Consider the following 24,296-nt stretch of genomic DNA (forward strand, 5'->3'; position numbering starts at 1 on the left):
GCAGATATGATGTTAAGTTCCCCCTGTAGGTGAGGATAGTCCTTAACAGGGTTTACATCACTTTTAACTTTTGAGAGTCCCTGGGACTCCTGGTGTTAGAAAATGGGAGTCCTACATCAAAATATGGGGGTCCCAATTTATTTCACAAAAATGTTTTATAGTTTATCAATGCCATGGTCTTCACTGTGTTCAATTAGTATTAATTTGCATACACAGAGACAACAAGGTTCCATATTGTACATGGAGGGGTAACTATTGTGCAACACATGCACACAACTATAGGGCATATTCAACTGACTCTGTATAGTTTGAACCGCCTGTATAACTATAATGAAGAGTTGAAGACAAAAACACATTTCACTAACCTTTTTATCGATTAATTTTGGTGTTTGACCCAACTTACATTAGTTTAATTCACGTACGCGTGTGTAACTATCTGTGGCTTATCGAGTCACGGACTCGTACTACCATACATACTAGTCAATCCGTTCGCCAAGTTTGATCACATTTTTTGACAAGCACGCCACAAAATCCGCCACAAAATGGAAAGAAACCACTAAGTATCGAGAAAAAAGTTTCATGTCCGGTTTATTTCAGTTAAAAAAATGCGTAACACGTAGGAAATGTCTCGCAATGTCAACAGTTCAGAACAACTACATTTCATTTACAAACCGGGTCGACTGTTATGGCCGTCTCGCTTCAGGACGGCCGGAGGTCAAATATCAACAGTTTAAAGGGGCTTTTTGGCAGTCAAACGCTTGAAAATTCACAAAATACACTTCAATTTAACCGAATCCTTACAAATTTCTCAATCTTGCATGTTTTGGACTTCGAAAACCTTAACCTCGGGTTCCATGTCGAGAGTTAGGCATCACACAGTGCCGCCATCTTGGCCGCCGATACGTTCGAAGTTCACTATCGCGATCGATTTGGTCACCAAATCGCGTCATTTTTCCATAAAATATTCTCAAAAAAACTGTAAATTGTATCATTTCTATCACCCAGAGGGCAGTAGCTTGGCATAATATAGTTGTCTTCCGTGTCTACGACATGGTAAAGCTTTCAAAACGTACGTACGTGTTTCGTTCAATGCACTGTGGCCGTATCCGCGTACGGGTGAAACTGCAGACCTGATTAAATATTCATGAAAACCGCTGACCTCTTTTGAAGAAAGTTCGCATAAATTACTGGAATTTTCGATTGTTAGGCTGCATGATGTCATTATTTTAGTCCTTATATGGTACTAAACTGGGTTCAAAGGGTCAGGAATACCCTCCTTCTGGCTGAGTTCGGCAATGCATAGCTAAGTTAGGCATAAGCATAGAATGCAATCACTGTCGGTTTATATACCGACGTGGCGCTGAGAGCGAGAATGCCGTGTCGGTTTATAAACCGACGCGGCACTTTAAGGGTTAAAGTACGGGGTCGGTAAGGTTTACTGGGATGTGTTTTACGTGTTCAGCAGCTTCGCAAGGTGTACACCAGCAACAGATATTGCTGCGTCCCAAGGGACGCCTGGTTTAGTTTTTGAGGGGTCCTGCGTCCGGTTTTATGCGTAAAGGACGCAGAAATGCGCGTCATGTAAAACCCTGTCCTTAATATGTTTGCATTTTACCTACTTGGTATTCTGTGCAGTACCTGACCTTGCCCTTATTGTTAGTGTTGGCTTTGCCTTATTGGTTTGCAGACATCTTGCCTTGAGCCGAGAATAGTCAGCGATCTATTTAACTTACCCCCTTTCTATGGCTTGCAGGACTGTGCGGTGAAATTGTCTCACTTCGGGCCAAGAGTAAATTTCTGTGAGATGGAGAAGGTCTATTAGGTGCTCTGCTCTGTACTGTCTCTGACTCTCTGGCTCTTCATGGAAAATGATGGATAATTCACCTCGCATAAGGGCAGGAAGTGATAGTTTGAGAAATTGTGAGATCAGCTAGACTCCCAGCACTGGCCTTGGAAGTGAACTCGCCGGGCCATGGCACCATATACAACACTTGATCAGCTGCCTTCTTCAAAGTACTCAATTTTAGCTTTTTCTTGTTAATCTTTACTACGAAAAGAATGCCTTGTAATCTAAGTGCCTATACCTCTTTGCTTTGTATCTCCGGTGGTTGTCTCCAATTCACTTGACTCAGAGTCGGTTGTGGAAGAGCTGGATGTTGATGAAACAACACCAAGTTTTTACTTTACCTTCTTTACAGCAGCCATCACCTTTTGGCTCTTTTTCACTGGACTGTTTGAGGTCTGAGGAGTCATATGTGCGGTTTTCTGGTCTTTTAGCTTATGCTTTAGTTAGGAATTCCGTGGCTTCCTTAAGTTAAAGTTCCAAAACCAATTGATCGTTTTTCTTTCTTGATGGAGTCCAACAGCAGGGACCTGTTGTCACTACTGAGTGAGGGAGTACTATCAGAAGACCACGACTGCATTATTTCTTTTGTGAAAGGTAGAGCTACAAAAGATGGATCATCGCACATTTGGAACTGGCTGCCTTGACATTGGTCTTTTTTTTTCAACGCTTGGTCCTCTCTGGCTTCACTAAGTAGAGGTGAATGGCTGTCTGGCATCTTAGAGGGCGATGACCAGAAGTAGAATGGATCACTCACATTTACGGTACAAACTTGACCAGTGGGGCTCTAATGTTCATTGACAGGTACTTCACAAATGCTGCAAAGTCTCTTGGGGTGGTAAAACATCGGCAAAAAGACGTGAAAAAACAATTAGCGAAATACTATTATATGAACTGATGCAATAATTGTCAAAAATTGATGTTCAAAAATTGTACAATCACCACTTAGGATTATTGGCACATCGTGGGAGGGGATGGGTAAATTAAGGAATAGCATCACTAGTGTTGGGAAGAATGTGGCTTGTTTGATTGTTATCAAAAAGATTGTATTTTACACAAAAAATTACATTTTGTAAGACCAACAATGACAAGAATAGTTTATAGCAGTATGTTAACTTGGTGTATTCGTGGTTTTGTCACTTACATCCATTATGTTTCAGAATCTTGGCTAAACATAATATTGTTGTCAAGCCTGAAGAGGTAATCGTACAATGCAAAATAGTACAAGCTGAAAATCGGATTATCAATGTGTTTGCTCATGCCTCAGTTTTACATGCAAATGGAATTTCAGTCAAAAATCATCATTTGTATGACTGTTGTTACTATGATTTCTTTGATACAGGAATCACATTACATTCAGCTCTTAATTTGTTGACAATGGTTACACTTCAAAATGAGCAGTACTCACTATTTTGCAGCATGAATCCATCCAAATTCAAAGCATGTGATTATATTTTTTAATGGTGGATTTTTATGAATTGATTCAGGACTGCAGCTTTATCGTTTTTACATTATGTTTTATTTTATGTACAAATTATGTACTGTATTCATCCGATCAAAAGCCCCTGCTAAAGTATAAGACCCTCACTGTTTTAAAAATTATGTAGATCCACCCTTTCACCATAAACCACCAAAAAATTGGTATCTCAGATGCAGTGACAAATAAATTATAGTCTTGACTAATATCCAGAAGTCAGCAATAACAAAATACCTGGGATTGCATTCTATATTCACAAGACTGCTCAATTCAACATTATTTTGGGAGTTGAACCTGAATCTGAAGTAGATACATGAAACAAAAGCCCTGGAAATAATCATCAAAGGTTATAGCAACTAAGCTGCCCTTTAATAATGAAGTCTTTGTGGCCCTCATGACGTTTCACATTGGGCAAGACTGTTTACCATAAGTACTTGATTTAAGCAGTGTATTTAAGTTGAGAGTAACTTACTGAGATGTGTTTTTTTCCTGTTTTTGTGTTCTAGTCATATGGACAACTGACCACTTTTGTGCAGATTGGTGATGGTCATAGGAAGCTTGATCTTTGTATTTTGAGGCACTTATCACATTGTCAGTCAGCCAGATATGACAAGTTTAACTGTGAAATTTTCAACTTAACAAATCGTACAGTAGTTCAATTAGATCAAATACTAAATTAGTTTCATTTGTCCACTGCTGTGAATATATACAACATGTTGAATAATCAAAGTTCAGGGGATTGAGAATTTTTTACATAGAAAACTATTAGCCTTTTGTAGATTTAATAGAATTTTCATTGGATGAGTTTTAACACAAAGTTATGCAGCAGATCTGCTATTGCTATGAGAAGGTCAAACAGGACATGTAACTACATTTGTGGCTCGATGTAAATCAAGAAATTTCCAAGAAAAGCAACTTGTGTAGATTTTAGTTTCGGAGATTTTTGCTGAAGTATCTGATAATTCTCCAAAAAACAAAGTACAGTCAGACATAATGCTGCAATATGTTCTGTCTGTATATGTTAGTTGTTTACTATTCTCGTCAACAGAAAAAAAAGAACAGCCATCAAATGCCAATTTGCTAAATTGCTGTATTGACATTGCTGTAACAGTGATGCAGCATTCCGGATACATTCCTACATTGGCATGGCTATAACAGTGATGCAGCATGTATACACTCCTGTGCTGGCATGGTTGTAAAAGTGCTGCTGCATTCCGGCTACAGGCATGCCCAACATTGCTGTAGTGCTGCAGCATTCGAGGTGCACGCCAGTCACAACAGCCATGCTGCATGATCGCGATTACTTTACAGTTATATTGCTGTCCTGCAGGGCTATTACAACATGCTGCATAACAACTGCATACCAGCCTAACTTCCGTAGAGATACCATTTGTAAAATCTTACAACCAGAGGGTGCAGTATCCCTTTACGGTACTTCTAACGTGTAAAATTTGTTGAAAAGTCTGGTGACAAAGTGATTGATATGCGTCATAGTCAACGCCCTCTAGCGATCCCAATTAGGAATTGCCTGAAGTAAAAATGCTTAATGACTTTCAACATATGTTATAAGATTTTATCATACTTGCTATGCCTGTATTGCCATTCTCCTATTGTTTAGACGGTACTAATATGAACCCGTATTTCAACATGTTAAAATATGAATTATATTTCACTGTAACAAAACTACTTACAGCGAACGCATACGCGTGACTTTTCCGGTATGCACGACCTTCGTTGGTACGTTCATATACATGTATTACTTTAATACACACTGAGATATATAGTATGGTCTGTTTTGTATCAATCTATAATGCATATATATAATCCCTTGGTATTTTTCTCTGTTTGATGTCATCGTATACGAGTGTTTTTCGCGGAGCCGTACAACTTCGAGCCGAAGGCGAGAAGTTGTGCGGCTCCGCGAAAAACACAAGTCAACAAGAGAAAAATACCATGGGATTATATATTTATCACATGAACAGTCTTTTTATTTTTATTTTGACGTAGATGGATCAAATTATTGTAACAAATTGTATGAATTTTGTCGAGATTTGTGTTTTACTTACGCGGATTACTTTCATTTAAAGATAAAGCGGCCCGTCATCCAGGTGATACTTTCATTCATAAATCCCATCAAGCTGAAATTTGCTACATCTCCACCAATCAGACATACGGATTCGGTCACGTGAACGTGTCAATCATTGTCTCGCGCTGTACCGATGCCAAGGCAAGTTGGCCATCGGCGGACATAGCTTTCACCGTGCTAGCACGGATAGCCATAGTATTCAGAGTTACTTAGAATATTTACAAATAGATTTATGAAGAAGTAAATGCAACGACACGATCGAAACAGTAATTCTCATTCTCAGAAATGCCGTGGCTTTAAAAATATCACACAAGTTTACGACCTTTGCGAGCGCGAAAGATTCCGTTCGATGACACACTCATTGCATGTTTATGCCCACAACGTTGCCGTCACCGGTCTCTGCTGGTGTCAACTCGTCAATCCCGATCTCGGTCCTCAATGTTTTCGTCTTACGGACTTTGATGTTTGCAATGACACATATCTCGCCCGTGGATACATCCTAATTTTGTTACTTGACGGAAACTCTGTTTTGAGTGTTGTCTGAGTCAACTTTCGAAGTACATGGGATTCCACAGCGCTGCACACAGCTCGACAGCTTGTCTTCGCTACAGCCTTATGCCGCGCTGCAAGTTTGATTCCGAGCGAGAATTTACGGAGTTTTTGTGCGATTAAGGAAATTGATCGTTGTTAGTCAAATGACTTTATGCTTGTGCCTCCTATGTCGCTTTCCCGAAGATTATACTGTACTCATTTATTCAGTTTAACTTACGTTGAGGTGTAAGGTTTCGATTTATCGTCAACCGGGATCGGCAGGTACAATGTCCACTTGAGTCTACACGACTTGACTGGAGCCGCGACGTTACTGAGCCATTAAAATAAAACGATCGTCGATATCTCCATTCGATTCTCGGGAAAAGCTATAGTTTTAGCGACTTGAAATTTCGTTGGACAAATATGCCTTCTATCAGAGGTTTCATTAAGTTTTGAAGTAAGGGGCTAGAATGGAAAAGTAGGCGGCTTCCAGCTGCTATGACCACAAAGCGGTGGTCGTGGCGGGGGGGGGGGGGGGGGTCCGGGAGGGGAACACCCTCTCCCGGAAAAATGAGCTAAAATTTACTTTTTACAGCTTACAGTCACTTGAATTTCTAGTATTTTCAGGAGAATTGTCAGCAGTGTTCCAGGGCAATTTGTGTTCATATCATAAAAGCCATTTTCCTGGGAGATTAGGCCTAAATATGATAATTCATAATTTAAAATGACAAAATGTGGTAATGTTGACGATAATTTGAACAAAGAAAACTGAAGTCTTTAGAGCGTCTATGCTTTTAGGAGGTAAACTATAATAATTCACTATTATTAATGATATAAATTTGATATGTGCAGTGTTACATCTAGACAGGGAGATAGGGGATTCCCCCTCTGTTGAAATGTTGGCACCCCCAATTAATTTGTGAAGGGGACCACTTCCCCTTCCATGAAATGGTGCCAGTCGCACCTTAGAGGTACAAGTAGAACACATGAACTGGTGAAATGCCCCCGAAATTTTCTGGTAAAGGGGAAAAATCCCCCTTGTTGATGCCATCCTGGATGAAACACTTAAATTTTAAGCACAGTAAATTAGAAACTTTTCATTAATGCATAATGTTACGCTTCAAATTAAGAGCCCTGATGTTTGGTCTGGAAATCTGTAGATGAAGAACTTTTATACCTCTGGGGAGGTAAAAGGATAATTTATATAACGAATAATGATAAAAAATTATAATCATTACCATACTGCTCAAATAGAATCAAAGATCCTCAAGGTTATTTGACTATATGGGTATGCAAAGTAAGAACCTTGATGTAGGATATGAAAATTTGTACGTTCAGAAGTGCACATTTGGATTTAACCTGGTGATCGCTTTTGAAGTGAATTTAGAGGTCTGATCGTATGTAATGCATGCACTCTGGGCGACGTTCTTATTGGCGCTGATAGACCGAAGAGCAGTACATATCATACGTCCAGCTGGTTATATACCTTAACAATTACGCCTACCACAGTGCAACGCACATCAGCTTACTAAAATTCCAACTGTAATCGGAAAGTTTTTCGTGAGAAAAAAAATCAGGTCATCGCCTTCGAAAACAGTTTAAATCCAGGTAAATTATCCTTCTTTCGTTTCTTGGTCCACTTCAAAACCGAGGATCGTACAGCGAAGCTTTACCTTGCGATCGCTTCCGTCATCCATTTGTTCATCGACCATTCTGAGTTGAGCTAACGACGGCTGACATGTGTAGTATGCACGTTTGCATTATCATATATAAAGGTCACAAAATAGGAATCAGCAATTCAGGTAGCCAATAGAATCGTCAATTGCAATTCCGATTTTTATTGAGGCAGTATACGCAAGACCGTGTTGCATCGTAGTACAAGGCGATCGTAGCAGTCGCTCGTCTCCTAAATTTTGTTTCACATAAAAGCCCTTGAAAAGTTTGATTACACAGCTTGTGAAACTTGTCCGTATCATTTCAGAAGGTAAAAATTATTTTAGCTATGAAAGAGTTCAATTTCCAAAAAAAGTAGCTGGCGAAATCGTGAGAGTAACCGGTCAATTTTTCGGCTGCCGGCTCTTAATGAAACCCCTGACTTCTCTGTTTCCATGTCTGGATTTATCTGGTCACCTTTTTGTAAAAATAACGTGCGAACTTGCACGGCTGGATCACAACAAATCTCTGTGTCGCGACGCCTGCATGTATGAACGGTACTATGCACGAAAAAAGTTCCGGTTGATGACGTACAACAGGGGTAATTCGGATTTCTTATCCGTCCTATTCTACGTCACACAGGTGGAGATTGGGCAAGTTCATGTGATAAAAAACCTTACGTCAAACATGCTAGAAGTTATCTTTTATAATTTACAAGAACTTTGAAATCTATTTTGCACCCAATGTAATATTGGTTAGCTAAAATATTGTCATTAATTCACTAACCTTTCCTTTCAATGTTTACATGTGGAGTACCAGAAATTCACAATTTGCACATTTCAAACTCTATGGCATATTTCTCGACAACCTAATTTAGTTGGTATAATGTACAAAAAATAAGAGACAGAAAAACTGAAAGGGTTCTTTTCAAAGATAATCATTTCTGTAAACTACACAAAAGACAATAATGTTGCTGGGATGCAGCCATATTTGTTGTATAGTTATTGTTGGCTCATTGAATTAGCAAGATCTCATATTATATTATAGCTTTGTCAATACCAGTGAATTTTGTGACGTCATATCCAGACATTATTACTGATAATGTATTCCATTATTCAGCATTGCGGGCCCACAGCGAGCAAATTTTTTTTGGGAAAACGAAAAAAGGACTGCTCATTTAAAAGGAGGGAAAATATCGGATAAACCATGTAATACACAAAACTATAAATCTTGATAATCGTGCACAATATTGATAATAATGTCTTACTGTACGATTTATCACATTATTTGAGTCCTCGCGCACGCATTTGTCGTCTGTCTGGCTGGCGCTCAGCATACGCTGGTTGTATTACTACGTTTGTTTACAACATGGTTCGCTTCGCTTCGTTGCCGTATAGGTGAAACAGAACTCATTACGTAATTGCAAACTCCTAGACGATACTGGGTTTGACACATGGCATATTATGCATGTCAGTGGCCATGTAAACGATGCAAGCGTGAAAGGCTACTCGAACCAGCCGTAAACGAGCCAACAACGGCAGCTTGCTGTCATCATGGATGTAAAAATCCGGAAGTGTCTACGGACATACTACGGAGCCATTCAAAGTCTCGGTCAAAGGTCAGCTACTACCAACAATCATGACGACCGTGGACTCTCCGTTGATCTAACATCTCGGCCACCTAATTCTGATACATTGACTGTAATCGGAGGCAACTTTCATTCATCGTTTTTTCTCCATGTCTGTGATTTTACCTTGCCTTGTTCTCGATATCGCGACGGTACCGAAACCCTCCAGTATGTTTGTCAACTGTACCTTTCAAGCACCCGTTTACGTCAAGTTCTGTCGTTCGCCGAAATAAAATAGCTCTTCTCAAGAAGCCATCGAAAATTAAATGTATAGACACAATTATTATTGAAATGTAAACATTTGAATAACAATGTTGAACTCTGTTGAGATCGTTTGCAATGAATGCTGTACTACTAGCGACATAATACTGATCGTATTGATCAGCTGATACCATGGCATGCAGCTCGCTGATCATGCTGATGTCGATGCATGAACATTCCGTTTTCTCCATCTCTGGCATTTCACCGTGTCGCCTCGTACATTATGTCGTGCAAAGTTGCTTTCGTCCATTATGGGCCGGGAGGGGGTGCATTATTGCTTAAACAATGCTAGCATTTATCTATGTTGTTGAATTGTGCTTCATTTTTTCAGTCTGAGAATAACTTGAAACTTTTAGTTCCCTAAAGATACTTTTAAAAATAATAATATAATAATTAATAGATAGGCTAGCATTATTTTGATAATATTGTTGTCATTTTGTCAAAAACATAGTTTCATGTACTACACTCCTACTATGTGTCATCATTTGTGTGGAAAATCTGTTCAGGTGTCACTGGCTAATAATTGAAACCTTCCATTAGGTTCCCATAATGTACTGATGTACTTCAGGTTACCATAAAGTACTGATATTATAATTTTAGAAGCTCTCAATATGCTGTGTTGGTGTAAATATGCTAAGTGTATTAATGAACAGTGGTAAATATAATGTTAAAAGTTCATCACAGATCAAGTTAAGATCTACAAGAATATATGAATCTATCATTTTATCATAATAAATGCATAGCAGCCAACTGTACAATATTTTACCTTCTTAACCCTTCTCCTGCTGAACTTCCCCATGGGAATACATGTTATACACTGAATAGCCTGGTAAATTTAATGTGGTACAGGTGTACAGAATTGAAGGCATCCATGTACATCATTTCTTTCAAATAATGTCATCATATTATACATCAAATTGAAGCTCAGAAAATTTTCAATTCCACTATGATGTCATTTTATTCCAACAATGTAACATTAATCATAAATTTCAAGGATTTTGACCCAAAGTCCCGAAAAATTGTATAATTTTACAACTGGCAGTTACATAATCAATGGGCACTCACTCACTAGGGCACTTACATGGAAAAATTTGGAAGTCCAATCACATGAACACATTAGATGTGAATTTTGGGGTAAATTCTGCATTTTTCCCTCTAAAAGTAAGCTTTTAAAATGCCAGTTTTGGTCAAAAAATATCACGTATTGACCTTTATGTTCTACATATAAATATTGAATTTAAAAGATTCATGTACATCACTTCTTTCAAATAATGTCATCATATTATACATCAAATCGAAGCTCAGGAAATTTCTTATTTCAATATGATGTCAAATTATTTCAACATTGTAACATTAATCATAATTTTCAAGGATTTTGACCCAAAGTCCCGAAAAATTGTATAATTTTACAACTGGCAGTTACATAATCAATGGACACTCACTTGCAAGGGTACTCACATGCTAAAATTTGGAAGTCCAATCAAATGAACACATTAGATGTGAATTTTGGGGTAAATTCTGCATTTTTCCCTCTAAAAGTAAGCTTTTAAAAATGCCAGTTTTGGTCAAAAAATATCACGTATTGACCTTTATGTTCAACATATAGATATCGCATTTAAGGCATCCATGTACATCAGTTCTTTCAAATAATGTCATCATATTATACATCAAATCGAAGCTCAGAAAATTTTCTATTTCAATATGATGTCAAATTATTTCAACATTGTAACATTAATCATAATTTCCAAGGATTTTGACCCAAAGTCCCGAAAAATTGTATAATTTTACAATTGGCAGTTACAGAATCAATGGACACTCACTTGCAAGGGTACTCACATGCTAAAATTTGGAAGTCCAATCACATGAACACATTAGATGTGAATTTTGGGGTAAATTCTGCATTTTTCCCTCTAAAAGTAAGCTTTTAAAAATGCCAGTTTTGGTCAAAAAATATCACGTATTGACCTTTATGTTCAACATATAGATATCGCATTTAAGGCATCCATGTACATCATTTCTTTCAAATAATATCATCATATTATACATCAAATTGAAGCTCAGAAAATTTTCAATGTCAATATGATGTCAAATTATTTCAACATTGTAACATTAATCATAATTTCCAAGGATTTTGACCCAAAGTCCCTAAAAATGTATATTTTCCAAGACTTGGAGCCACATTATCAATGGGCTCTCACTTATTTTAGAACCCATGGGTTAAAATTTTGAAGTACATTCACTTTAACACATATATTTTGATGTGCATTTTGGGGTAAATTCTGCATTTTCTAATAAAAAATGAGTTAACTCTAAAGAATGGGCGGTTTTGGTCAAAAATAACATGTGTACGTGTTCACATCTTAGTCCCATATACATACCGGTATATACAACAGGTCAAACTGCATAACTATTCACCATAAGATTGGCTGCCAAATATAATTCCGGCAATTTCTAACAAAACAGAGTATTCTGGTCTGACTTTTCAATAACAGAATCATGCAATCATTGCCTAGCAACCCCTTGTGATTGACAGGAATGACATAAATACAACGGTTTTCACATCTCACAAATGTTCTCACAGCTTGTAGCTGTACAGCAGTGGAAATTATTTACACTCAAATTAAAGTCTTGCAAGAGAGACTGATACATCAGTATTGAGTATGAGAAAATATACTGATAGTAAAAAGTATAAAATAATTTTAACTAAAACAAAATATGATATGCTTGTTATGCAAATGTATGCAAATGAGCAACCATCTCCAATTGTGCAAGTTCAGAGACTCTGCAAAGTTGAGGGCACAGGTTATTGACACGTCATTGCACAGGTTATTGAAAAAGCTTCATAATTGGAAATCAAATTGCACAGAAAAATGGAACAGGTTTACAAAATACAATTCTGAAGCAAATAAAATGACTGAAAACACTTCATAAAAAAATATCTTTCAATAAACTTCACCTCTGATTCATCAACATTCTGAAACTGTCACTGGCACACTATCATTTGATGACTTTGATGCTTGTGTAAATAAAAGATTCAATTTCAAAAGCAATGAAGAGATTTAAACTTATGATACAATCATTAAAAATGTAAATATATGGTAAATGAATAAAGAGAGTTGTGACAAGAGAAAGGGATGGACAAGTTGCTTAGCAACAAAAGGATTGTAATCTTCACAGCTGATCTGAATGACAGTGATATTTTGAAAATACTGGTTGATATCCATTGATGTCCTTGAAGGTTGTGCTACTCCAAGAAGCTCATATATTATATAATGATGTAAATGTGAAAAACACAAAATGAATTTGGAAAGATGTAAATGGAATGACTACAAATACAAAGGACTACTGGCAAGAATAACACAAGGATTGGTTACTTAGCAACAAAAGGTTGCACAGCTGACCTGGATGGCAATTATAACATTTTGAAATGGACAAATGATTTCAAAAGCAATGTAAAAATTTAAACTTATGATACAACAATTAAAAATGCAAATATATGGTAAATGAATAAAGAAAGTTGTGACAAGAGAAAGGGATGGACAAGTTGCTTAGCAACAAAAGGATTGTAATCTTCACAGCTGATCTGAATGACAGTGATATTTTGAAAATACTGGTTGATATCTCTTGATGACCTTGAACCTTGTACTATTCCAAGAAGCTCAAATATTATATAATGATGTAAATGTAAAAAACACAAAAAGAATTTGGAAAAATGTAAATGGTATAACTACAAATACAAGGGCTACTGGCAAAAGAATAACACAAGGATTGGTTACTTAGCAACAAAAGGTTGCACAGCTGACCTGGATGGCAATTATAACATTTTGAAATGGACAAATGATTTCAAAAGCAATGTAAAGATTTAAACTTATGATACAACAATTAAAAATGCAAATATATGGTAAATGAATAAAGAAAGTTGTGACAAGAGAAAGGGATGGACAAGTTGCTTAGCAACAAAAGGATTGTAATCTTCACAGCTGATCTGAATGACAGTGATATTTTGAAAATACTGGTTGATATCCATTGATGACCTTGAAGGTTGTGCTACTCCAAGAAGCTCATATATTATATAATGATGTAAATGTGAAAAACACAAAAAGAATTTGGAAAAATGTAAATGGAATGACTACAAATACAAAGGACTACTGGCAAGAATAACACAAGGATTGGTTACTTAGCAACAAAAGGTTGCACAGCTGACCTGAATGGCAATCATGACATTTCGAAATGGACAAATGATATCTCTTGATGACGCCGAATGTCTTATTTCAGTAAAAAATTCAAATAATGCAAATAAATATAAAGAACCAAAAGACTTAGAAATGTAAATGAATTATTGGTAAATAATGGGGCTCCTGACATATGGAGGACAGATTGAATGTTTAGCAACTATGTTTATGTAACTTTGAAACCTTCATAGTTGATCCAATAGCTTTCAATTGACAAAGAGTTTTGAAAAACTAACGTGCAATTATTTGTATGAGAACTTTCTGGGTCCACAAATTCAACAAAACTTACACGTGGTCATTTGTATCAGAACTTTTCGGTGCACACAATTCCCAAAAACTCACTTGTAATTATTTGTATCAGAACTTTCGGTGAACACCATTCTAAAACTTTACATGTGTAATTATTTGTATCAGAACTTTCAGTAAATCCATTCTAAAACCTTACATGTGTAATTATTTGTATCAGAACTTTCGGTAAATCCATTCTAAGCACTTACATGTGTAATTATTTGTATCAGAACTTTTGTTGTACACCATTCTAAAAACTCTCACTTGTAATTATTTGCATCAGAACTTTGGGTGTACAATATTCCAAAAAACTCATGTGCAATTATTTACACTACTAAGCACAATATTGTGCTTGGCATCTTTCATTATTTTGGATGACTAATACCCTTCAGAGTAAGACAAGAAAAAAAATCTGTTCAACAGACCCATCCAATCCATTTTGAGTCTCTTCAATTAATTTGATGCTGACCCTCACTTACTGAGCAAAACGGGGCAAAAAAAAAAGTGAGCGCGATGTCATTTCAAGAAATGAACTCAAGCTGACCTCACAGAACCTATTACTGATTATACTATTTGAAAAGCAAAAGGGAACAGAAAGTTACTGAGACAAATATGAAAAGAGGGTCTGTTGAACAGAGTTCTTTTTCTTGTCATTTATGGAATCTTATGGAGAAAATTAATTTTCCTCATCTGAAGAATTACTGCATCCAGAAGCTTGTCTCTCAAAGGCACGGACAAAGTCCTTCTTTGTGTGGTAGAGCTCGAAGCACGGAGTGATGCACATCGCCTTTACGCATTGCTTGCACTGGTAGGATGACTCTTTACCATATCTTTTCTTTGTCACTCCCTGTACTCTGCAATGACGTCGGTCAGCTGGGCCACACACTTGACATTCTCGAGTGATGTTTTGCTTTACCCCAAGTGGCTGGATTTTCTTGAGGAAGTGACGGCCATCAAGACGAGCAAGATTTTCAGTGGAATCAGCCTGACGTCCTCTTGGTGTTCTTTGGCTTACTGCAGGGGCACCAGATGCTACCAGCTGTTTGACGACGTCTCGGCGAAATATTCTTTGCAGGACTGGTCGCCTTCCATTCTGACTGGACCATTCTCTATACAAAATATATGCATTTAGAATGGCCAGACTCAGAACATGGAAGAAAACTTTCTTCCACCATTTGATGGTTCGCCGTCGAAAAGATGAATAGCCTACCATCTGGTCACTCCTATCAACTGCACCCATATTCTGGTTGTACATGTGGATCATTTCTGGCCGCCTGACAGAACTACCATCTCTTGTTCTCTTGCCGGTGTCGATGTTTTTGGCAGAGTGGGTTGTTGACAGCATCACCACATCTTTGCGATCTTTGTATTTCATGACCATTAGTGGACCCTTCACCATGACAAGCTTCTCACCTTTCTCCTTCAGCTTTGTCTCTTTTATTCTGGCTGGGATCCCTTTCCTGTGTCTGCTGGTACCACAGGCTAACGTGTCTTCTTTGTATAGGTCATAAAATAAAATGGGTGATGTATAGTAGTTGTCAACATAGAGAACATGCCCCTTTCTCAGGTAACCATCCATCAAGCCCATTACCAGATCGTAAGTCTTGCCCTTGCCACTGGTCGTCTCATCACTTCTACCGGTGTACAGTTCAAACTTGCAGCAGTATCCATTCGACGAGTCGCACATTTCATAGGCTTTGATGCCATACTTGTCTGGCTTATCAGGGTTGTATACCTTGAAGTGGATGTTACCACGGAACGGCACCATTCCCTCGTCGACACAGATGTTTTTGTTCGGCTGCCAGACATCCCGGAAGTTGCGCACGATGTTCCGGTATACTGCTCCAAGTTTGAATAGTGGATCGTAGCCGTCCCGTCCTCTTGGGATATAATTGTCGTTATTTGCGAGATGGAAAAACGACAAGATGTTGAGAAATCGATCTCGCGACATGATCGATGGAAAAAATGGAGTCGCAAGGACGGGATCGGTTGACCAGTAGTCGCTGATGTCTTCGTGGGTTACCAGTCCCATAGCCAATACCACACCGACGAAGAGTTTCATTTCATTGGGGGTCGTATCAGTCCAATGGCGAAAGCGAGAATGTGGCAGTAACTGCGTACCTGATAGATAATCCCTTGCATATTTGTTGGTTTGAAGGGACATCACATCAAAGGAGTCGGCCGGAATCATCAGCAAAACGAAATCTAAAAAACTTGGGTCCGCTGGAACGTCAACCTGAAAACCTGGGTCGCCAGTAAAGGGAGGTGGTAGCCGACGTTGATGGTCTGCGTTGACCCGTTGCCAACCCTGAGCATTTTCGGCGTCAAAGTCATCGTCCGAGTCATCATCGACATCTGAAAACCCTAAAAATTCTTCTCCACTATCCTCGTCGTTGAAAATTTCGCGTATTTCTGGCGGAAGATTGTGCAATCCGCCTATGTCAGGACCCGTTGCCGCCATTTTTAAATCCACCGTGACAGCTCGACCTTCCAAATCAAAACATTGCGACATTTCATCCGGGTAACATTCGAATCACGTGATCATATTTTCGCCAGACTGACCTATCACCACCAACTTTACAATACATGACACAACACGGTTAAATTTTATAAAGATCGTTTTTATTTGTCGATGTTGATAACAGTACCATGGCCCCTGGCCTGACCCGGATTATTCCGGGTTCAGTTTAGGAGTGCGCCCCCAACGCCCGGAATATTCCGGGTTCAGCAGGAGAAGGGTTAAGATCAACTGCAAGTAAGAATTTCAAAACATATGGCTTTGGACAGACAAATCAAAAACAAATTATGTACCAATAAATGACTATATAAGATCACAAAGCACACTGACATACAGTTGTATGCCTTGACAAAATGGTAAAATGAGAATCAAGACCATGCAGGAACATTAAGACACTGCCATCTCGTGATAGAGATCTAAACTGATGGTTTGATAACAAACAACTTGTGCATTAAGATGCAGATTGAGACATCAACTTATATTCCAAATGCTTAACGAGTGATATTTTAAGATATTTTCCATTTAGACTAAATAACTGCAATATTATGCCGTTTATGTTGAATGTAACAGATCTTCTTCATGTGCAATTTTTTGACAAACCTTTACATATGATCTTACAGCTTATCTGAAAATACAGTGATTTCTTTTCACAGACGACATAAATGAAAATTTTCAGGTCTCTCTACTGAACATTCTTTGACTCTGAGAAGGCCATAATTTATCAACAAAAATAATAGAAAAATGACAACTTTGTGGTAGTTCTGATACGTAGGGTCCCAAATAGGGTATGATTTACTATATGTAAATAAGAAAAGTTGAAGTAACACATGAACTGTTCATGTGTTACTTCAACTTTAATTATTTGGATATTGTAAACCATACTCTATTTGAGACCCTATGTAAAGTTATCCCAATTGTTTACAGCGTATTTGAATAGAATACATCCTAAGGTCAGCCTGTAAACAAATCGGCAAGCAACTGAAGTACACACTTATGTCTTTCTGCTTAAGGAGATAGTTACACTTACCTTTGTGAGAGCTTCTATGTTCGCCTTAGCACCAATGAGAATCTCTGCAACATCTTTATGGCCATTTGCGGCAGCATAGTGCAGTGGAGTAAAACCATCCTGAAGAGTGAAATATGAAAACAATGAAGAACACATATTTGTATACAATTATGAAAATAGATTCAGAACCCATCGATAATACAAATAATATATATCCTTTGAAAAGATTACTGGCATTATTCGTAGATCTGAGGGACAAAAATTCTCACAAATGAAATTACATAGCATGACTGTATAAGAACTAGTCTTTTTTGAACTCTTTATAAAATGTCATGTTACTTGAGTAGGCACAATCCCCTTATGCAACAAGTCATTGACAATGACATAGTCCCCACTTGTAATAGGAGTATTAGTCTTGATGGGGCAGGAAAATGTGGTCATTAAAAAGTATCACTGGAGTGTATACCTTTGTGAGAGCTTCTATGTTTGCCTTAGCACAATGAGAATCTCTGCAACATCTTTATGGCCTTTTTGGGCAGCCCAGTGCAGTGGAGTAAAACCATCCTGAAAAGCGAAATACAAAAACAATGAAGTACAGGTATTTGTATACAATTATGAAAATAGATTCAGAACCCATCAATAATACAAATAATATATATCCTTTGAAAAGATTACTAGCATTATTAGTAGATCTGAAGGACAAAAATTCTCACAAATGAATATATATAGCATGACTATATAAGAACTAGTCTTTTTGAACTCTTTATAAAATGTCATGTTACTTGAGTAGGCACAATCCCCTTATGCTACAAGTCATTGACAATGACATAGTCCCCACTTGTAATAGGAGTATTAGTCTTGATGGGGCAGGAAAATGTGGTCATTAAAAAGTATCACTGGAGTGTATATGTTCAGATCTATGGACACATAGGTCTATGTCATTGTTCCCAATTTGAAACAAGAGGCATGTCTAAGTTATGGTTCTAAATCGGGAAAAAAGATCAGACCTCTAGCTGTATTGGCCAGCCAAGAAATACATATGTGCATAATAAATGAGGTACAAGATGTGACATCTTAAGGTCTATTATCCTATAAAAAATTGAAGCGTAAAGAACTTGTGGTCACTGAGTTATGCATATATATGCATATTCAAGGTCAAAGGTCATCAAGGTCACATGACATTTTGAAAAAAAAACATTGTATTGCTAATTAATCCATATATGCCAAAATTCAGACCTCTAGCTCTATTGGCTTGCGCACAATTATATATGGGCATAATTAACAAGGTAAAGCATGTGTTGTCATAAGGTCTCCCATCCTACTAAATATAAAGGACATAGCACTTATGGTTACTTATTTATTGACATAATCGTGTATTTTAGGTAAAAGGTTATCGAGGTCACATGACATTTTGTCAAAAAATTTCTATTATATAGCCTGTCCCTATATACTAAAAATCATACATTTACCTCTATTGGCTTGCTCAAAATTAGATATGCACATAATTAATGAGGTACAATATGTGGCGTCATAAGGTGTCCCATCATACGAAATATGAAGGGTGTAGCACTTGTGGTTCCTGAGTTATGCACAAATATGTATATTTGAGGTCAAAGGTCACTGAGGTCAGGTGACATTTGTCAAAAAAATTGTATTGCTAAGTTATCCCTACATACCAAAAATCAGACCTCTAGCTCTATTGGCTCGCTCAAAATTAGATATGTGCATAATTAATGAGGTACAATATGTGGCGTCATAAGGTGTCCCATCATACCATTCTGAAGGGTGTAGCACTTGTGGTTACTGAGTTATGCACAAATATGTATATTTGAGGTCAAAGGTCATTGAGGTCACGTGACATTTTGTCAAAAAAATTGTATTGCTAAGTTATCCCTACATACCAAAAATCAGACCTCTGGCTCTATTGGCTCGCTCAAAATTAGATATGCATATAATTAATGAGGAACAATATGTGGCGTCATAAGGTGTCCCATCATACCAAATATGAAGGGTGTAGCACTTGTGGTTACTGAGTTATGGACAAATATGTATATCTGAGGTCAAAGGTCACCAAGGTCACGTGACATTTTGTCAAAGTGTCTGAGATATCTGCGTGAATGGATGGACTCACATGGATGGACTCACGGACTGACATGACCCAATCTATGAGCCCCCTGGACTTTATCTGTGGGACTAAAAACTGTGTCACTGCATCCTTTTTGCAATATGAACACGATGAGAAACTAAATTTTTATTTTTCTTGGCCTTATACATGGAGACTATGGACTGCCTTATACATGGGAGTCTATGGACTTCCTTATACATGGGAGTCTATGGATTGCCTTATACATGGGAGTCTATGGACTAGACTGTCTTATACATGGGATTCTATGGAGGTGAAAACTAAAAAGTCCTCTAACACGGCCAAATTTGATCGCATTGTGAAACAAATCGACGTGCATCTGTATGAGGTAGGGTACTATCCTTGTACCAAGTTTGAACAAAATCGCTCCAGGCGTCTCTGAGATATCTGCGTGAACGGACGGACGGACGCACGGACATGACCAAACCTATAAGTCCCCCCGGACGGTGTCCGTTGGGTCTAATAAATGATATGCTCTCACATTGGGATTATTTTTTATTCAAGAACATTACTATCTGTTGAAAAAATAATTAGAAATCAAAAAAAAAGATACAAAGCAACTTATTTCCTTTTGGCCAGAAAAAATAGCCTACAAATCTATAGTGTACCAGGGTATATGTCCAACTCCTGTTATATATGTATATATACATTTGCCATGTGTAGTGGTGTCGTCCTCTATGGTAAAGGTTTTGCCTGTAAGCCTTGTTCTGGTGTTGGCAAGCATGGCATGGCAGCTTACAAATAAAGTTCATGTGTTCACGTTAGTTCCTCGTTGTGTCATTGCTGCCAATAATCAAACACCAGCGGGTCAGTCACAATCAATGTGCGCTAGATGATTTTCATTTGTTATGGACATATATCTGCTATTCAGACTGATATTATATTGCTTATTTGTTTCTAATAAATAGTAATAGTTGTAACTAACTTGGTCACATAAAGAAATATTGCATATATTGTGCAGGTTTGGTTGTACATCCACAAAAGTGCCTTTAAAAACTGTAAAAAGTAGCGTTATGCTGTTTCACTTCAAAATGTACTTAATTTCAAAATGTTTTTTGGAACACAGTGTTAAAATTGTGGAATTTTTAGCTTACATATGTTATTGCAGAATACCTAACCTTTCTTTCACAAGTTATTTCATGTGATTACGTGCATCGGAACAGAAACTGTGGTAATATTGAATTTAATTCCAACCTCAACATCCATGGCAAGCATTTTATACACCAAATTAAATAAAATTGCATATTGTATTGTTTTGTGAATAAATGAAAATGGAGATCGTTGTGGTCTGAATTTCTTGTAGCGTCCGTGACACACTCATATCTTAAGGACAACAGGAGTTATAAAAGATCTGATGTCACAGGCCTAAGTGTCAATAGGTGCCTACCTTAAATAAACAAATTATATAATTACTGTCCCTTGCATTCACTATTAATATTCCTAAAATATGCAAATGTAGCATCCGTGACGGTGTAGCATCCGTGACGGTGTTTACTACATTATTAATAATTAATAACTATTTAAAACATTTCAAAGCAGTTAATCAACTGAAAATATAAATACTAGTGTGTATTGTGTGTACATACATGGAGTTGGGTTACAAAATGTCTTCAAGGCATAAAATTGTAAATTTGCACAAAATTGATTTTTTAAAAAGTAATAAAACACTCAAAAAGTTATGTTGAGCCTCAACCTGTAACACTTAGATTGGTGTTTTTTTAAGAATGCAGTAATTATATTGAATATGTTATTAGAATTCTAGTGAAAAGAACAATGAATTCTGTGCTGTATATGCATTTATTATTGTGTATTCCATTTCAATTCATTATGTCATGGATGCTACAATAAAATGCAAACATTGTTTTTCAGATTATAAGCCAATCTAAATGTGAAATAACCATCACATTTTATTGTTTTGTTATCACATTTTGAATTTTAAAAAATCAAGGGGGTAAGAAATGACATTTGTGTTAACTCTGTCTCCACCACTTTCACATATTATGAAGGCAGAGAGTACGAACGTAAAGTTGGCGTCATCCTCATCCTCATCCTCAGGTGACCTTTCTAGCTGATGCTAAAATGACACTACTCAGCATCAGCTTCAGCGTCGTATCCAAAGATTGTGGAGGTTACGCTACCCGATGATGGATAAATGATAAAATTTGCCCATAACTTAAGAAAATAACAACTCCATTCTTTCTCAACTTTCTTTTGAATCCTAAAACTGGTTCGCAGGTAAATCGTTAGAATATCTCATATGGACTAGTTTTTTGGAAATGTTCGTAATTTTCAGTCCATGGATCCGCGGATGTGTTTGTTAGTATCCTCTGAACTCTTGCGTTAAGATTTTCCAAAAATTGGTGCAAAAAAGGTATACATGGTCCGAAATGTGTAAAAATCGCCACCATGAGAGGTGATATGAAAGCCCTAATTATTCAAAGGACATATAAAACAATTAACTTGTATAACTATGACTTGAGGCCTGAAAAGTCAATATATTAAACATAAAACCTTTGAACTTTAAGGAAATTAAGGGCTAAGAATGTTGCGTTATAACTACAACGTGAGAAACGGATATTGAGAGGAGAGGTAACTAAATATTATGAAATGCAAATCCCACTGTGTTTTAATTAACATTTACAGTGATATGAAACTTGGAGCACATTTTTAAAGTCGTTTTTACACTTATCATTCCATCAGACGCATTCAGGAATAATCAGATCTGACGCCGGTGGAGCTGACACTGTAGCGTCATCCTCATCCTCATTTTCGCGTGACCTCTGAGGCTGAGGATGAGGATGAGTATGACGCCAACTTTACGCTCGTCAGAGAGTACAGATATATTATAGAACAGAGGTCAAAGGTTGGCAGACTACGTCTCTGATCTCCAGCCTCACCTACCGGTAGGTGTGTGTGCGCCCCATCCTGACAGGTGTTAGAACAGCTGCAAGCCATTTGGATTTCTTGGGTGGTGTGTCAGATACATTGTAGCAAATTTTATTGTGGGACCACAGGTCAAAGTTTAACAACCTGTCCCTCAAGGCTGATCCAGGTGTCTAGTTTTATCTTGGTTTTACACTTTAAGTAAGGCACAAGCAATGTTAACTTCTGTGTTTTTTGACATATTGAAAGTTTATTACTGGTATAGACATTTTTCACATACTCCAACTGATTTTTGCAGTAGTTGCTATTGCTTTCTTGTTCAATTTAAAGAAATTGTCAATGTTTTGACACAATTTTCACAATTTAAATGTTTGATAGAGAAAGGTTTTGGAGAAAAGAGAAAGAAAAAACCAGATTGTTGATTGCTTTTTATATTTCAAATTGACCTAACTTTCAAGTTTGATTTTGGTAGCATCCGTGACAAAATTACATGTCATACTAAACAGAAAATAATTTAGAAAGAAGTTCATTTTGATTACACTGAATGGTATTAATATTGTTGCTATAGCATGGTTAATTCATGACAATAAAACTTTTAAATACAGCATACCAGCGGAAGGACATGGAGAAGTTGAAAGTCCTATTAAAAAATACGATCAATATTGTTGTATTTCTCACTAAACTTGAGGTTGTGTTTATTCATGGAAAAATTAAGTAAATCATACAAAGTATAGCTTATTTTAATGCCAATATGCATCTTTTATATTGTAATAACATATGAAAGCATTAACAAATCATTGTTTAAAATTTTATTATGACATTTGTGTTTCATGTACAACATTTCTGTAGCGTCCGTGACACTGTGTCGACCATATAAAACAACGTGCACTGTGGTAAAACTAATGACGTTTGCTTCACCAAATTTTAGGAAGATATGCCCCATACCATAACCTTTCAACATATTATTTAACTGGACAGTTATCATGAACTTGAAATTTTGACCTAAGTGACACACTCTAGCGCACCCTGATTGTGACTGACCCGAATGCTTAAACATATTTGATTATAGCCAAATGTCCCCTTAGTCAATTGTTCAATATCTGATGAAAATTATTCAATCTCCTACTCAATAAACCCACTGTTATTGCATGTGAGAACGACAATGATAATATATTCACTCTAATTAGGGACAAGTCAAGTCAAATAGTTTGAGCAAAATTTCAATTTAAAAAGTCAGCTAATTTTGCTGTGAATATTTTTGAATTATCAAACTCTCTCAAATACCAACGTTTTGAAAGCTATTTGTGCCTGTATGCACACACAGGGAAGACGATGATTTTTGTGAATTGAAATAAATGACAGAAACAGCAGATTTTTTTGACTGGATTTAGCTAAAATTGAAATGGTTAACAGTTAATGTGCTGTAGACTTTGATTTCATTGCCTGTCTTACTAATGATACTGAAAATGTCATCGTCACAGAAGATATGACAAAGCTGTTCAGAATTTACAGGCCTGCAAATTTTAACAGTTGGGACCTTAACCTAAACGAGAACAAGAGCGGAACTCTTGTTGACCATCGCGTCAGTAACAAGCCCACAGTGACCACAGTCAAACACACCAGTGCACTACCGTACACACAACCGCAAGCTACCAAAATATGAATAAAAGTCTGGAGTTGCCATCCCACTTTATTATTACTTCTCAACATAAACTGCCTCGTTCAAAATCTGTATGTAAAATTTGAAT

The 24,296-nt window shown here is 37.1% G+C and overlaps 1 long non-coding RNA gene across 3 annotated transcripts in view; it reads right to left on the reverse strand.

Annotated features, from left to right (window-relative positions):
• Positions 1–24,296, reverse strand: part of LOC139128415 (uncharacterized) — a 93,365-nt gene that overhangs the window by 51,934 nt on the left and 17,135 nt on the right. Inside the window, exon 1 of one of the 3 annotated variants that reach the window (XR_011551292.1) lies at positions 17,989–18,088. The exons of 1 other annotated variant lie outside the window; for it this stretch is intronic. This is a non-coding gene — a long non-coding RNA (uncharacterized lncRNA). Of the gene's footprint in view, positions 1–17,543; positions 17,605–17,988; positions 18,089–24,296 lie in introns of those variants that run through there. One more of the 3 variants, XR_011551294.1, reaches the window with a different exon arrangement.

Source organism: Ptychodera flava, unplaced genomic scaffold (genome assembly GCF_041260155.1).
Source record: "Ptychodera flava strain L36383 unplaced genomic scaffold, AS_Pfla_20210202 Scaffold_52__1_contigs__length_894533_pilon, whole genome shotgun sequence".
NCBI lineage: Eukaryota > Metazoa > Hemichordata > Enteropneusta > Ptychoderidae > Ptychodera > Ptychodera flava.